Source organism: Stomoxys calcitrans, chromosome 4 (assembly GCF_963082655.1).
Source record: "Stomoxys calcitrans chromosome 4, idStoCalc2.1, whole genome shotgun sequence".
Classification (NCBI taxonomy): Eukaryota; Metazoa; Arthropoda; class Insecta; order Diptera; family Muscidae; genus Stomoxys; species Stomoxys calcitrans.
Genome location: NC_081555.1, coordinates 164,137,948 through 164,153,869, shown reverse-complemented (window position 1 = coordinate 164,153,869; position 15,922 = coordinate 164,137,948). Strand labels below are relative to the sequence as shown.

Sequence of the window (15,922 nt, the reverse complement as noted above, 5' to 3'; positions counted from 1 at the left end):
ATTTATAAGTTTCATTAAGGCAAATAGATGTTATTATCCCATTTCAATGTGGATATTACTGCCCACTTGTCTGTCACTGCCACCACCCTCTAGCTCTCTGTCTGTGTGTGTGTGTATGTGTATAAAAAGCCAATGTCACAATGTATAAGGGGAGGTCTAAAGGCAACAAGCCACTTTACGCCCTTCTGCCAGCATGTAGAGTGTGAACAAAGGCGACGATCTAAGGCAATAACGCCACAAGAGCAGCAACAGCAACTAACACACAATTTGCCAGGATAACTAATTCAGGTTATTTTTAGAGAGTAAAAGAAAACATTAAAGCGCTTTTCCATTTGGCTTCCGTTTTTCACTGCTTGGTAGCGGTGGCGTTGGCGACGACGACGACAACGGCTATGTAACATGGACTACATATTCTTGCTACAACACCGTGTCTAACGAGAATTTTCAATTTAAAAAATTCAAAAAAAAAGTGAAAGCGACGGTTGAAAAAAAATTACCAACTGAACGAGTGTAGAAAATGTTAACAAGCTTCATTATGACATGGTTCCTTTAATAGAGCCATAACACTTAAATGTAATTTAATTAAATGTTTTCCTTTTTTTGCCCCCATGGACTAACTGACGGACTGGCTGAATTGCTAGCTGGCTTTCACTTGCACTTGGCTATGTAAAAGCTGGCTTTGATGTAGTTTCTGTGCATACTCCAAAACGGTGGTAATAGAGGAAGGCTTTTCTTCTTCTTGTACTTCTTTGGCATAGCAATTCTATTTTGAAGCCTAATTTTACACTACTACTACTACTACTACTACTACAATTATAATGGTGCTGACGATGATGATGATGATTGTTATGATAATGATCTTAAACACTAATGTGTTAATGGCTCGATGGGTGAGTTGGTGTTGCATGAACTTCAGGATAGGGTCCCTCTAGGGCATAAATGTTCGAATGGGAAATGTGTGAAAATCAAGTGTTGCTTGGTTTGGAAAGGATAGGGGTGTTTAAGAGTTGTGAAATGACTGTGAAAAGGGGATTTGTTTTAAGCTCCTAAGCAAACATAAATCAAATTCATTATTTTTATTTTAGTCGAAAGATGTTGAAAACATTTTTTAAAAGGAAAGAAAACCACAGCTATTCTTTCTCTGAAGAAAGTTTTGCAAGGCTGCTCTTTTTCTAAGAATAGCGTAATAAAACTACCCTGTCTCCATGGAAAGGATATGAACACTACCATATCTCTAAGGGAAGGATGCTACAACTATCTTTTCTCCAAGGAAAGGACACTAAAACTAAACTTTCTCTGGGGAAAGTGTACTAAAAATTAACTTTCCCGGAGGAAAGGATACCAAAAGAAACAATTTCCGAAGGAAAATGTTCCCTAAGGTAAGGGTATTTGAACTACACTTCCTTTAAAAATTGGTGACTTAAGCTACCCCTCCCTAAGGGAGAGTACTTATAATAGTACTAAAACTACCATTTCCCTTAGGAAATAGTACTAAAACTACCCTTTTCCCAAGGAAACAGTTCTTAAACTACCCTTTCCATTGGGAAATAGTACTAAAACTACCCCTTCCCTTGGGAAATAGTGCCAAAAATACCCTTTCACCAATTAAATAATTCTACAGCTACCCTTTTTTCCCTTGGAAAAAATTACTAAAAATACCCTTTCTCTTGGTAGCGAGTACTAAAACTACCCTTTCCCTTGGGAAAGAGTACTAAAACTACCCCTACCCTTGGGAAAGAGTACTAAAACTACCCTTTCTCTCAGGAAAGTGTACTAAAACTACCCTTTCCCTTGGGAAAGAGTACTAAGACAACCCTTTACGTTAGAAAAGAGTACTAAAGCTACTCCCTCCCTTGGGAAAGAGTACTAAACCTATCCTTCTCTTATGAAGGAGTACTAAACTCCCTTTCGTTCTTGGGAACGAGTACTTAAACTCCCTTTTCCCTTGGTAAAGGGTACTAAAACAACCCTTTTCCCTTGGGAAAGAGTACTAAAACTACCCTTTCACTTGGGAAAAAATAGTAAAACTACCCTTTCCCTAAGGAAGAGTACTAAAACTACCATTTCCCCAAGGAAAGACTACTAAAATTCCCTTTCCCAAAGGAAAGAATACTAAAACTACCCTTTCCCCAAGGAAAAATTACTCAAACTATAATTTTCCCAAGGAAAGAGTTCTACAACTGCCCTTTCCCCAAGGAAGGAGAACTTAAATTACCCTTTTCTCAAATAAAGCGTAATAAATACATTTTCCCTAAGGAAAGAGTATTAAAACTACCCTTTCCCCTAGAAAAGAGTACTAAAACTACCATTTTCCTTGGGAAAGAGTACTTAAACTAACCTTTGCCTTGGGAAGGAGCACTTAAACTAACCTTTCCCCAAGCAAAGAGTACTAAAACTACCCTTTCCCCAGGAAAAGAGTACTAAAACTTCCCCTTCCCTTGGGAAATAGTACTTCAACGAATCTTTCCCCAAGCAAAGAGTACTTAAACTACCCTTTCCCCAAGCAAAGAGTACTAAAACTACCCATTCTCTAAAGAAATAGCACTAAAACTAGCCTATCCCTTAAAAAGGAGTACTAGAACTACCCTTTCCCTTGGAAAACTACACTTTTCCCAAGGAAAGAGTACTAAACCTATCCTTTCCCCAAGGAAAGAGTTATATAGCTGCCCTTTCCCCAAAGAAATAGTCAAAACTACCCTTTTCCTTGGGAGATATTACTAAAACTACATTTTGCCTTGGGAAAGAGTACTAAAACTACCCATTTTCCTTGGTAGCGAGCACTAAAACTACAATTTCTCTTGGGAAGAGTAATAAAAATACTCTTTTCTTTGGGAAAGTGTACTAAAACTATCCTTTCCCTTGGTGGCGGGTACTAAAACTGCCCCTTCCTTTGGTGGCAGACACTAAAACTACCCTTTCCCTTGGTGGCGGGTACTAAAACTACCCTTTCCCTTGGTGGCGGGTACTAAAACTACCCTTTCCCTTGGGAAAGAGTTCTTAAGCTACTCCTTCCCTTGGGAAAGCGTACTAAACCTACCCTTTTCCTTAGAAGCGAGTACTAAAACTACCCTTTCCCTTGGGAAAGTGTACTAAAAGTATTTCTTTCCCTTTTCAAAGAGTACTAAAACTACCCTTTACGTTGGGAAAGAGTACCAAAACACTACCCTTCCCTTGGGAAAGATTTCTTAAGCTACTCCTTCCTTTGGGAAAGAGTACTAAAACTACCTCTTCCCTTGGTAAAGGGTACTAAAACTACCCTTTTCCCTTGGGAAAGAGTACTAAAACTACACTTTCCCTTGAGAAAGAGTACTAAAACTTCCCTTTTCCTTGGGAAAGTGTGTTAAGACTAACCTTTCCTCAAGAAAGAGTTCTAAAACTATCCTTTCCCCAAGGAAAGAGTAAAAAATACCCTTTCCCCAAGGAAAGAGTACTAAAACTACCCTTTCCTCAAGGAAAATTTAAATAAATCTACCCTTTTCCTTGGGAAATATTAGTAAAACTAACCTTTCCCGTGGGATAGAGTACTAAAACTACCCTTTGCCTCGGGAAAGAGTACTAATACTAACCTTTCCCTAGGCAAAGAGGACTAAAACTACTCTTTCCCCAAGGAAGGAGTACTAAAACTACCCATTCCCTAAGGAAAGAGAACTAAAGCTACCCTTTCCCTATGGGGAGAGTACTAGAACTGCTTTTTTTTCCTAAGGAAGGGTACTAAAGTTGCACTTTGTTTAAGTAAAAGGTACTTAAGCTACCTTTTCTCTAAGGAAAGGGTACTAAAGCTACCCTTTCTCTAAGGAAAGGGCACTAAAGCTACCCTTTCCCTAAAAAATAGGTACTAAATCTGACCTTTCCCTATGTAGAGGGTATTAAATCTTCTTGTTTCCCAAGGAAATGGTTCTAAAATTACTCTTATCATAAGAAAAGTGTTAAAGTTAAGCTGCCTCTCCCCCAAAGGAAAGTGTTCTAAATCTATCCTTTTCTTTAGAAAAGTGTGCGGAAACTAGCCTTTTCCTAAAGAGAAGCATTTTCGAAAGGAAAATGTATCAAAACTCTCCTTTTCGTGAGGAAAGTGTTCATAAGCTACCGTTTCCCTGCGAATAGGAGTGGGTACTTAAATTTTTCCTTTAGAAAAGGTGATTAACACCAGCCGTTGCTCTAGGAAAGGGTGCTTTCAAACGACTCTTTCCCTAATGAAACCATTTCCCTAAGGAAATTGTACTAAAACTAACTGTTTCTTGCGAAAAGGTGCCTTTTTTTCCAAAGGAAAAGATACAAAATCAACCTTTCCAAGGTAAGGGAACTAAAACTTGCCTTTCCCTTAGAAAATGAGACTAAAACTAACCTTTTCTTTAGGAGAAGGGACTAAAACTACCATTTCCATTAAAAATGGTGACTAAAACTAGGCTTTTCCTAAGTAAAGGGGACTAAAACTTGCCTTTTCCTTTGAAAAGGGAACAAAAACTAACTTTTCGCTACGGTAGTGGTACTAAGGCTACCCTTTCTCTGAAGAAAGGTTTTTGAAACTATCCGTTTCCTCAGAAAAGGGTGCTAAATTTACCATTTCCATAGAAAAGTGAACTAAAACTAACCTTCTCTTTAGAAAATGGAACTGAAACTAGCCTTTCTCTTAGAAAATTTGACTAAAAATAGCCTTTCTTTAGGTATAAAATAGTAATGTTACCTTTTCCTTAAGGAGTGGTATTGAAATTTCCCTTCCCCTAAGGAAAGGTTACTAAAAGGGTTGGTAAAAAATGTTTGGAAAGGGTTCTGAAACTATTCTTTTCGTAAAGAAGAGGTACTTTCATTTATCCTTAGCAGACTGTGCTAAAGTACTTTTTTCGCTATGAAAAGTTTCCTGTCTCTGCTAGCCTCCCATATTTCAAACCCACTGTACTTTTGCAATTTCAAATTACCATAAAATACTGATGAGTTTCCTGTGTTTTTGTGGTTAGTCGGTTGGCGTTATTTCTGTGTATATGACTATATTTAAATGTAACATACTTTTAGGCTGGTGTATTGAAATATTGTAGCGGACGCCACCTCCGCTGTTGCTGTTAGCTCCAATGTTTTTCGCTACAAACAAAATAAAAACTTTGTGGTTTATTTATTCACCTGTGTGTATTGCCTCTCTTTACATCGTTGAGGTTTATGAAAATTAATTTTGATTTTAATACACACAGTAGCAACCGCCCTAGGATATACCATAGCCTTGAAGGTTTACTTTCATTTCATGGGGCAAACATTCAAAATGTAGTCTACACTCGATATACAAAACGAAATTGCTTTACTGTTCACTATTGATTCTTTCACAAGAAATGGAAGTATGATTGAATGGATGCATAGAAGGATGATTTTTATTCTGATGTTTTTTGATATCTGATGATGGCACTTGTTTGTTTGCATTTCAATATTATTTTATTATTGATATTTCAATTTTTGATTTTTCCTTTTTTTTTGTTTATTTTCATTATTTCATCTTGATTGAACAGGATTGTTTTTAGCAAAAAACAAAAACTCAAGTGATGCTTTTGTATAGATATAAGTTAATTAATATTATTTTGGTTTTCATTTTCGATGGTCATGAAGGATTTGTTTTTGTATTTTTGATAAGAGCTTTTTTGCTGAAAATTAATCAACCAATCAGTTATATTTCAATTTATATAAAAATTTAATCATTATGGTTGATTTGACCAGGTTGAGATAAGAGTAAACTATGACATTATTCACAATAAAAATATTTGTAAGATTATTCCGATTAGTTCAGTATTGTATTCGGTTTTAGGACAATGTCTTTATGCTGCAGCGAACAAGGATGCATAAGAACCATTCATTAGTGGTCAATATTTCAAGGTAAATTATATGGCTTTTGCGAAAATTAGCCATTGTTAATAGTTGTGCAAACTCGAAAGCCACAATGGTTTTTAGAAGAAATTCTTAATTAGATGAAATGTCAACTAAGCTGATTTTAAATGTAGAAAGTTCTTGGTAGTTGATTTTAGAGTAAAAATAAGAATATGATGTGCATTCTTTCTCTATATAGAGGAGATTGACCCACATTTGGATATAGCTGCCATATAGACCAATATCCAGTTATATAGTGTGATAGTGATTTGTGTTAGACGTCTCCACTTCCGTGGCGAGTTTGATCAATATTTGGCCATTTTTCGATAAAGCTGCTTACATCCATAGCATAAGTGAAGCCTGTTTTTTATCAGATTTTTACGAAATGTAGTTAGTAAATATGACCGAGACGTTGGGTATCCAAAGTATGGTCCGGCCGAACTAAACCTTTTTAATCTTTTTTTTTTTAATTTTTTTGTTAATGTTTTTTTCTGGTGATTTTGTATAATATAGATATTTTTTCGATTTGTTGCATATTTTTAGGCGTCAAATTATTTTGTATTTCTATGAATTATCACTAATGCTATACAAATATTTAAGCATGAAACTGGTATTATGACCCAACAAAAAGTCAGACATGACACAACATGTGGTTTCGTGTTATACCTTAACGTTCTTGGCTTAGCTATTTCTTGTGGCCCAATTAATATGCAACAATAAAAAAGAATAATAATAGGCCCATATTAGAAGTTTTTATTCTCATATTTTGCATATTTGTAGTGCAAGAAAAAAAAAACACTTTCCAAAAATACCCGCAAACAACAAGTGGCAAATTATGAAAAGCTCTGCGTGCATGTGTAATAATGTTTAATATATTCAAACCACCAAGCTGGGAAATAATTGCTGTGGTAGTATTTAAATGTGCTGTTAAAATAATGGCGGTTGGTGGTATGTTGTGGTAATCACCACAATTTTATTATACCATTGACACATTGAAATATCCAGAGATTAAAACATCCAAGGTGATCTAGGGTTACCGTTCATCTGTCTGTCTCTCTGAGTGTCGGTCTGTGCATCTGTCTGTCTGTGTGCCTCTCCGTTTGTCTGTCTCTCCGTCTGTCTGCCCATTTTTCTATTTCTTTATCTGTCTGTCTGGAGGCCACTGTAGCGCAGAGGTTAGCATGTTCGCCTAACACTTGACTTTTTAAGACTTCTAGACACCATAACGGACGTATTTTTTATTCCGTCTACATTAAGATGTGAAACAAAGAGTTTTATTAAATCCCTTAGCATTCGCAACAATTTCAGTTTAAAGCGGACCGCATATGGATCAAGCTGTAACATGAACCTATCCCCCTATTTAGGGTCTTGGAACCATAAAAAGGTACATTTGTTACATGAAATGGCTTATATTTGCAACAGTGAGTTGGATTGGACCCATTAACATTCTTACCTAATATGGCACAGAACGTACTATATTGGGATATAGCCACCATATACACCAATGTCCACATGTAAGGAATTTTAAAGCAATCTGGTCTATCATCAGTAGAAAGTTGTCAGCTTTCAACCTTCCCCAGTTTCTGTAGCATCATTATGAACCAAATTATCGAAATCAGTCTGACTGCAAACTAAGCTAAACTTAAATTATAATTACCAACAATTTTACCCCCCAAAAGTATGCTACGTTTTATAACTCATTAAAGAAAGCTTAGTTTCCATATCAAAATTTAGTTTAAAATCTTGTTTCAAACCTTTTCTTACAATTTATTATTGGAGACAAAAGAAGAAAAAAAGCACTGGCGTCAGTCCCTAATGTACTCAATATGCCAATTTATGGATAAATGGAAATCGTTTTTGCCTTAATGATTCTAAGGCATGAATGTAACAGAAGCGAACAATAAAAACCTGTTTGCAACCATGGAACAAAGTTACAAAGCAAGTCTGGATTGGTGTTTGCCGAGGAAGGGCAGCAATGTAATAGCATCAGACATATAGTCTGATAGCTTAGAACAGGAAAAGGACATTGTATGGTGAATATCATTGGCTCTTCCACTTACTTTACTTAATAGTTTGGCCATAAAAACGCTTTAGGGAAAAGGGTTGTAGGCAACATTGTTGTGATGATGCTGCTGCGGCTTCTGCCATCCAAAGAAGCAATGGCCATAGATAGTGCCAACAATGAACCAAATTTCATTTACTCCTTGGAACAATTCACTCGTAAGAAACCAAAAAGAATGTAGTGACGCAAATTCTTGTAGTAAATTTTGGTTTTATGTGCCAAGAATGTACAAAAACTATACATATACATACATATGTATATATATAGTTTTTGTCTGCACTTTGGGGAGCTATTTGTGAAAGTTTCGTGAATGAATCTGATGGTATGATAAGCAAAAGGTTATTCGGAAAAATTTCTCCCAAGGACAAAAAAGGGAAGAGTAGGGAGTTAAAATGTTTCCCAATTTGCATATACAAAAATAGTTGACCTTTAAAGAGTATTGCTGGTGCTTCTCTCTACTCCCACCACCGTTTTGTCATAAATCAAAATATCAATTGAAATGAAAATATCCCCAAAATAAAATGAACACCTTTTGGCGCATGCATCTGTGCTGAACTACAGATAACAATAATAATAAAGTTCATGTGGTCCGAGTAAAATGTCAAACCAAAAATAAATGCTAAAGCATATATTTTTCATCTCTTAGTAATCGAATTGTTGCATTGCAACAAACAAAAACGTGAAAAAAAAACACACAAACACACTCACTTGTGGCAAAGGCCTTTGACAAATGAAATATTTATACTGGGTAAACCCATAAACTCCTGTGCACGTCAAGCATGAGAAAATGCGTCACAGCCAGGAAATGAAAAAATGGGAAAATGGAAAAGGTCATTTTTACCATTAAAAGTGTTGGCGAAGACGACGGCGGGCGACAAAAGCGACTTACTCTCTGCTTACTTCCATACTTTAAATTGCAAAAGAAAAAGATTAAGCAATGTTGCCAGATATCTTGCATCTGAAGCAAAAGGTCACATTGCATGTGTACGGAAAGCCAAAACAATTCGATGTTGTGGTTATATGACAACTGATGATGCTCCTTAAATTAGGCAACATTCTATAAACATGTTAAGGTTGTATGTATTAATCTAACAGGCCGTACACTAAGATCAAATTTTTCATCTGATTTCAATTTAATTAATGACGAGTCACGGAAGCTTTCTCATTCATTCAGTATTTAGTGCCTTATGCATGTTTCAAGATTTTATTTAATGAAACTAAAGGAATAATTAAAAAAAAATATTTTGCTTTGATAACCAAAATTTGTTCGACACCGCTGCCCCCCGACGAAGTTCCAACGACTGGCGAGGAAGGCAAAAAACCGGAAATGAGGATGCTAATAGGCTGCCATGCGAACTCTCACCATTAATAAGCGGCGCCAAGACCTGGCAGAATTCTTGAATACTAACGACCTAACAAGACTTATAATTGGTATCACCGCTACCTTTGTTGATAGGATTAAGGAGAAGGTTTTAATTGCTAAAACTTTCTTATCCATCAAAAATCCTTAAAAAATCGAAATTTCACTTGGAAAACTTAAAATGGCTGTATCTCCTAAACTATGCGTGGTAGAGGGAAATGGACCTTAATTCGTGACTCCATCAAAACTCCTTAAAAAATCGAAATTTCACCTGGAAAACTTAAAACGGGTGTATCACCTAAACTATGCGTCGTAGAGGGAAATGGGCCTAAATTCGTGATTCCGCCAAAAATCCTCCATTGGAGGGTCTCCATTGATCACTCTTTCTCTGGCTATCGGTACATTAGAAATAATCGCACGGCCAGGGTCGAATCTATAAGCTTCCGGAATAAGTTGAAAACCAACTGGACAAAATTCAGAAGACTACTTAGAAAAAGACTTGGGCAAGACAATTTAAATTGTCCAAGCATAGAAGACATTGACGACAATATCAACAGAATTACGACTGCACTGGTGGGTTCTTTCGAAGATAGTGGTCCTCTTCGGGAAAGGAAATCAGCCAAAGAAAACCCATAGATGACCTGAGATTTGCAATATTGGGAAATAGGTCCGCAGACTTTTTATCAGAGCATATCGTAAAAAAGCGGGGGTATATTGGGATGTGTTTTACACACGGCTCAAGGAAGACAATACAAATTACCAGAGCGGCAAAACGTACCTACTGGATGCTTTTCTGCGAACAGATCGATAGCGTTAATGATGAAAAGGCCGCCAGGATGATAAAACTTCTCTCAAAAACCAAATGTCAAAATTGAGGCGTTAGACGACATGGGAGGGAGAGCAGAGACAACAGAGGAAATTAGAAGGTTTTTGATGAAACCGATAAAAGCTACGGGATTCATGGAGACTCTGGTGTCCTGAAATAAAGAGGTTGGTCGAAGGCTTATCATTACAGAATTCATAGTAAAGGAAGCTCCAAGGAGCTTCCAACCATTTAAGTCACCCGAAGTCAACAGAAATTAAAACCTTAGAATTTGCAACTTTTCTTCTTAATAAATAACCAGTAAGGAAACGCAAAAGTCAAGCGGGCCGACAATAAAATACCTTAGACCACCGACGCTGTGTACTACTTTTAATATATGGAACCCATGTTGAAATCTAGTCAGACTTTAATTTTGCACACCTATTGAAATATTAAATAGAGTCATGTAAGATTTTCTTACGATAGGACCTTAATTGTGGCCACTACAGCCTTAAAGGCTGAAAAGCCGATATGGCCGATGAGTTTAACTCGTCTCCTTCTTAGTGTTGCAAGCAAATTTACATATTTTTATTATCCTGTACCACAGTGATGGTTTAGGGTATAAATTTTTTTTTTGTTGCATACTTTCCGGAGCCAAATTTAAACCATTCCTTTTACGTACCACCACAGCATGGAAGGGTATACTAATCTAGTCATTCCGTTTGTAACACCTCGAAATAATGATCTGCGACCTCATACAGTAAATATGGATTTTCTTAATTGTCTTGATATTCTAAGTCGATCTAGCGATGTCCGTCGGTGCCTCCGTCCGTCTGTATAAATGACAATATCCGTTTGAAGTTTTGCACATCGACTTCTTATCGATGTAGGTCGTTGAGGATTGTAAATAGTCAATATGAGAATTGTAAATGAGTCATATAAACCGATCACCAGTTTTTAGTTTTTGAGTCCCTAGAGGCCTCAATTTTCTCCGATTAGGCTGAAATTTGCCCCAAGAACTTCTTCTGTACTGATTTCCAACATCTGATTTAGGCTTCATATAAAGCGATCCCCACTTTTGACTTCTTGAGCACCTAGAGGCCTCTTTTTTCATCCGATTTGGCTGAAATCAGTCCCAATCCAAAATCGCTACTGATATAGGTTCCCTAAAGTTAGGAAGCCACCGTAAAGCAGAGGTTTAACTTGTCCGACCATGACGCTGAACGCCTGGGTTCGAATCCTGGTAAGAACACCAAAAGAAAAATTTTTTTTCAGCGGTGGTTATCCCCTCCAAGTGCTGGCGACATTTATGAGGTACTATGCCATGTTAAAACTTCTCCCCAAAGAGGTTTCGCACTGCGGCACGCCGTTCGGGTTCGGCTATAAAAAGGAGGCCCCTTATCATTGAGCTTAAAATTTGAAAGGGACAGTGATATATGAGAAGTTTGCCCCGGTTCCCTAGTAGAAAGTTCATGGGCAAATTTGCATTTGCAGGCTCCCGGCACAATACCGATACCCCTATATGAATTTTTGAGACCATAGAAGCCGCAATCAATTCCCCATTTGATTGTCAAAAAATAGTTTAAATTCTGAGTTAATAGAGGTAAGTTTTTAACTGAATCAATGGTGGTGGGTACAAAAGATTAGGCCCAGCCTAACTTAGTATGGTTTTACTTATTGGAAACTAGATTATGTTCAGCAGTGTTACAAAAGTTAACACTTTCGCCCATTACACCAAACAACCACGAGAAATCAGAACTTGTAGCCATAGTTATCCCCTTATTAAGTGACAGGTGTGAGGTATACAGCCAAGTATAAAATTCTCTGCGAAATGAAGTTGCTATGCGGCACCACTTTCGGACTAGACTTAAAAAGAAGGTTCTTCATTAAAGTAAAACTTCAATCTTACTGTATTCACTGATATAGGTGAAGGATACCTGGTGATCGTGGGATCATAGGAAAAAATTCATATATTTACAAGTAGATTACATCTTAACATTTGTTTTTGGTGCGTACTTTTGGGCGCTATATTAATATTATTTAGGTAATAAATGCTTGCATATTTTTCGGTACCATTAAAATTTTTTCTGCATTAGTTTTTGGTGCATACTTTTGGGAGCAGTAATAACATTTTTCTTTATGGATGAAAGTAATAAATAAACATATAAGCAATATATATTGCAAAAGATTAACAAAAAATACTTTTTACAATCAAGTGAAGAAAATAAGTTTTGTTTAAAATGTTGCATATTTTTAGGCGTCATTATAAAATATTCTATTTTAAAACTCGCTTGTATTGCAACAATTTACTTAGTCTTTAAATTGCTTTTGATCTTTTGAGCCAAAGTTTCCCCAGTCACAAACATTGAGAAAGTGAATCATAAAAGCTTTTATTATATTTTTCTCGTTAGCAAAGTATTAACCTTAAAAAATGTGACACCATTAACACTTCCTTTTATCCCAAAAAAAAACCTTACATATAAATCTAAATTGATAATGCCACTGTTGTTATATTCTGTTCTATTTTTCCTCTTGGTATAGTCCCACTTAAAAAATCTCTAAAATTTAAAGCCTAACGAAGTTATCAACAACATAGAAACCCCAAATTAATTTCTCTTGTTCACAGTTTCCTTCATTCACACACAAAGTTTGGCGTATGGCAAGAGCAGCCTTACCTCACCAAGTTTTTTCACTTCAAATATTTTATCATCATTATTATGATCATTAACATTGGTGCTTTGCCTCAATTTAGTTTTAATGGCTGGTTTTATATGGTTTCAAAAGACAAATTGATTTTTACGTTAAGCCCGCCAGTCAGTCAGTCAGTCAAAGAGGGAGCCAACCAGTCAAGCCTGCAGGACCCGTGGCAGTAGTCCTTATGACTTAACAGGAAAATATTTTTTGCCAAAAAGGACCATCTAAATGTGGTTTGCTGAGTATGGGGTTGGCATGGCATACAAAAATACGCCACACCAGGAAAAGAAGAAACTGCCAACAAACCTGTGGTATATATCCAGAAAATTTCGCATGACGTCATTGAGGATATTTTTGGTAAAATTTGTTAAATTCTTAGCTGGAATTTAATTAAAAGCTAAATGGGTTTCGTTTTCCCTGCAATTTTTTCACTTTTTTTTTGTTTTCTGTTGAGCCTCATCTAATTTCACATTTTATGAAATTGTGTTGGTGAGATGCTAGTGAGGATGAGAAGGTGTGAGAAAATTTCTATGTTTTAGAAACTAAACAAAAATACCAACACATAGAGTAAACACAAAAAAAAATACATTTTCACACCATCCTCTTAACTATATTAAAAAAAAAGAAGTTTTCTAAATTATTTGAAATATGTTTGCTGGGTTTTTGTAAAATTTATTTCTCTTTGCTCTCTTTGCGTAAACAAACTTTTCCCATTTTCTGCTTTAATAAATTTTCGCCTGGATTTTTTTAATGAATTAAATTTAAACTGAACCTTCCCTTTTCATTTATCCTTGCTGAAAACTAGTTTTAGATTTTTTGTTTTGTTTTGAATTTATGGGCTATCTCTGCCATGATTTAGTATAAAAAAGTTTAAGTGAAAAGTTCTTGATGTTGCCTTATTTTTTTCCCAAACTTTTGGTATTTATCAGGTTTTTGTTTTAATTTGCCTAAAAGTATGCATTGTTCTATGCTAGTTCACAATACTAGAGGTATAGGCAGCGAAATGATAAAAATACCTAAAAGTATGCTAAAGCTTACGTTAATGACAGTTCTGTGTAGTCTTCCAACTACATAAATTTCAAGTATATGATAGTGGGGAAGCAAAAACACCAAAACTAATTGGATTCAACAAAATTAATGAAGCTGTTGTGATTTAGAGTAGGGGGAACAAAAATTCTAAGTTTGCAGTTTTTAGGTTTTTATAGCGTTAAAAAGTCACGTATTTGGCTATAATTAGTTGGCATTAAATACAGGGATAGAGACGAAAATTTAATTATGGCTAATTATAGATTGAATATTCAAAGAAAAAGAGTGTAGAAAGATTTAAATTAAAATAAATATTTAGGAATTTCCAGCTTTAGAGCATGAGCTGAAAGTTACTAGTCAAGGAAAACCTTAGCAAATTGTTTTTATAATCCTTAAACATTTCACTTACTTTTCTAAAACTCTAATTCAGCATTCTTTTTCAAAATGAATAAACTTTTTTCAGATTAAAGTTTTTTCATATTTAATTTTCCCCTCTACTTGTAGTGCAGCATTATAAATGAAACTCTTTCAAATGGAATGGAATGGAAAATCTGAAAATTTCATTTTAAAGCAAAAGAAAAAAAACTTGGAAAAATCCATTTATTTTACGCACTCGACTTTATGGTGCCCTAGGAAAATTTCTACATACTTCATCATCTCTAGATCGTTCAACAAGCAAAAATTCATTTTTTATTTTTCAATTTCCCCTGCAAAAAAAAGGAAACCAACATAAAGGGCAAAATTAAATTCCTTTATGAATCTCTTATGCCACAGTGAGTGAGTGAGTGAGTGAATGAGGTTTTGTATGAATTGCCATAGACCTAAGTAGAGAGCTATAAGAACCATGGCTTGGAGTTACACCAGGCATGACCTTATGAAGTGCAGGTGAAAAATAAGAAATGTACGCTTGTATGTGTGTCAGAACAGAGCACAAACACCAGCAGCAGCAGTAATTTAAACAGGAAAAGAAAAAAAGCCTTTAATATCCATGTAAGGACAAAGACTTTGATGTGATTTTTGCTAAGAAAACAGTTCAGAACAAGTTTCAGTAAACTGTTTTTCTTATGACACAATGTGGCTCAAATTTGCACTGTATACACAACTAAGCTAAAATTTTCCTTGACGACAGAATTTCAGTGTAGTTTTCTCTAAAGCCAAATTTTCAAAAAAATGTTATTTTAAGTACAAATTTTAGTTCAATTTTCTCTAATGACAACAATTTCTGTGATATTTTCCCTAATGGCAAAAATTTCAGTGAATTTTTGTCTTAAGACAAAATGTCAGTGAAATTTTTGAATTCCAAATACTAAATTTCAGTGAAATGTTTTCTAAAGTGAAATTTTCTCATGAGTAAAATTTTCCCCCAAAACAAATTTTAGTGAAAATTTCAGTGAAATTTCGCCTAAAGACTACATTTAAGATACATTTTCTCTAAAGAAAAAATGTTAGTGAAATTTCCTCTAAGACAAATTTTTATTAAAATTTTATCTTAAGACGATATTTCAGTGAAATTTTCTGTAAAGACGAAATTTTAGTGAAATTTTTTGTAAAGACGAAATTTCAGTGAAATTTTATCTCAAGACGAAATTTCAGTGATATTTTCTCTAACGACAAAATTTCATAAAATTTTCTCTAACGACAAAATTTTAGTAAATTTTCGTTTAAAATTAAAATTTGAATCCAATTTTCTTTAAAGTCGAGATATTAGTGAAACTTTCTCTATAGACAAAATTTGAGTGAAATTTTTTGTAAATCAAAATTTTAGTAGAATTTTCTCTTAAGTCAAAATATCAGTGAAATTTTCTCTACAGACAAAATGTCAGTGAAATTTTCTCTAAAGACAAAATTTCAGTAAAAATTTCTCCAAAGACAAAATTTCAATGAAATTTCGCCTAAATACTACATTTAAAAGAAGTTTTTCTCAAAAGAAAAAATTTTAGTGAAATTTTCTCTAAAGACAAAATTTCAGTGAAATTTTCTCTAAAGACAAAATTTCAGTGAAATTTTCTCTAAAGACAAAGTATCAAAAAAATTGCTCTAAAAATATTCTATGAAATTTTAACTTAAGACAACACTTTAGTGAAATTTTCTCAAAAAAAAATAAAATTTAAAAAAAAAATTTTACTGAAATTTTTTC

The 15,922-nt window shown here is 34.9% G+C and overlaps 1 protein-coding gene across 8 annotated transcripts in view; it reads left to right on the top strand.

The window, feature by feature from the left end:
• LOC106088524 (cAMP-specific 3',5'-cyclic phosphodiesterase) overlaps positions 1-15,922 on the top strand; it is a 692,903-nt gene that overhangs the window by 497,362 nt on the left and 179,619 nt on the right. The window lies entirely within an intron of this gene.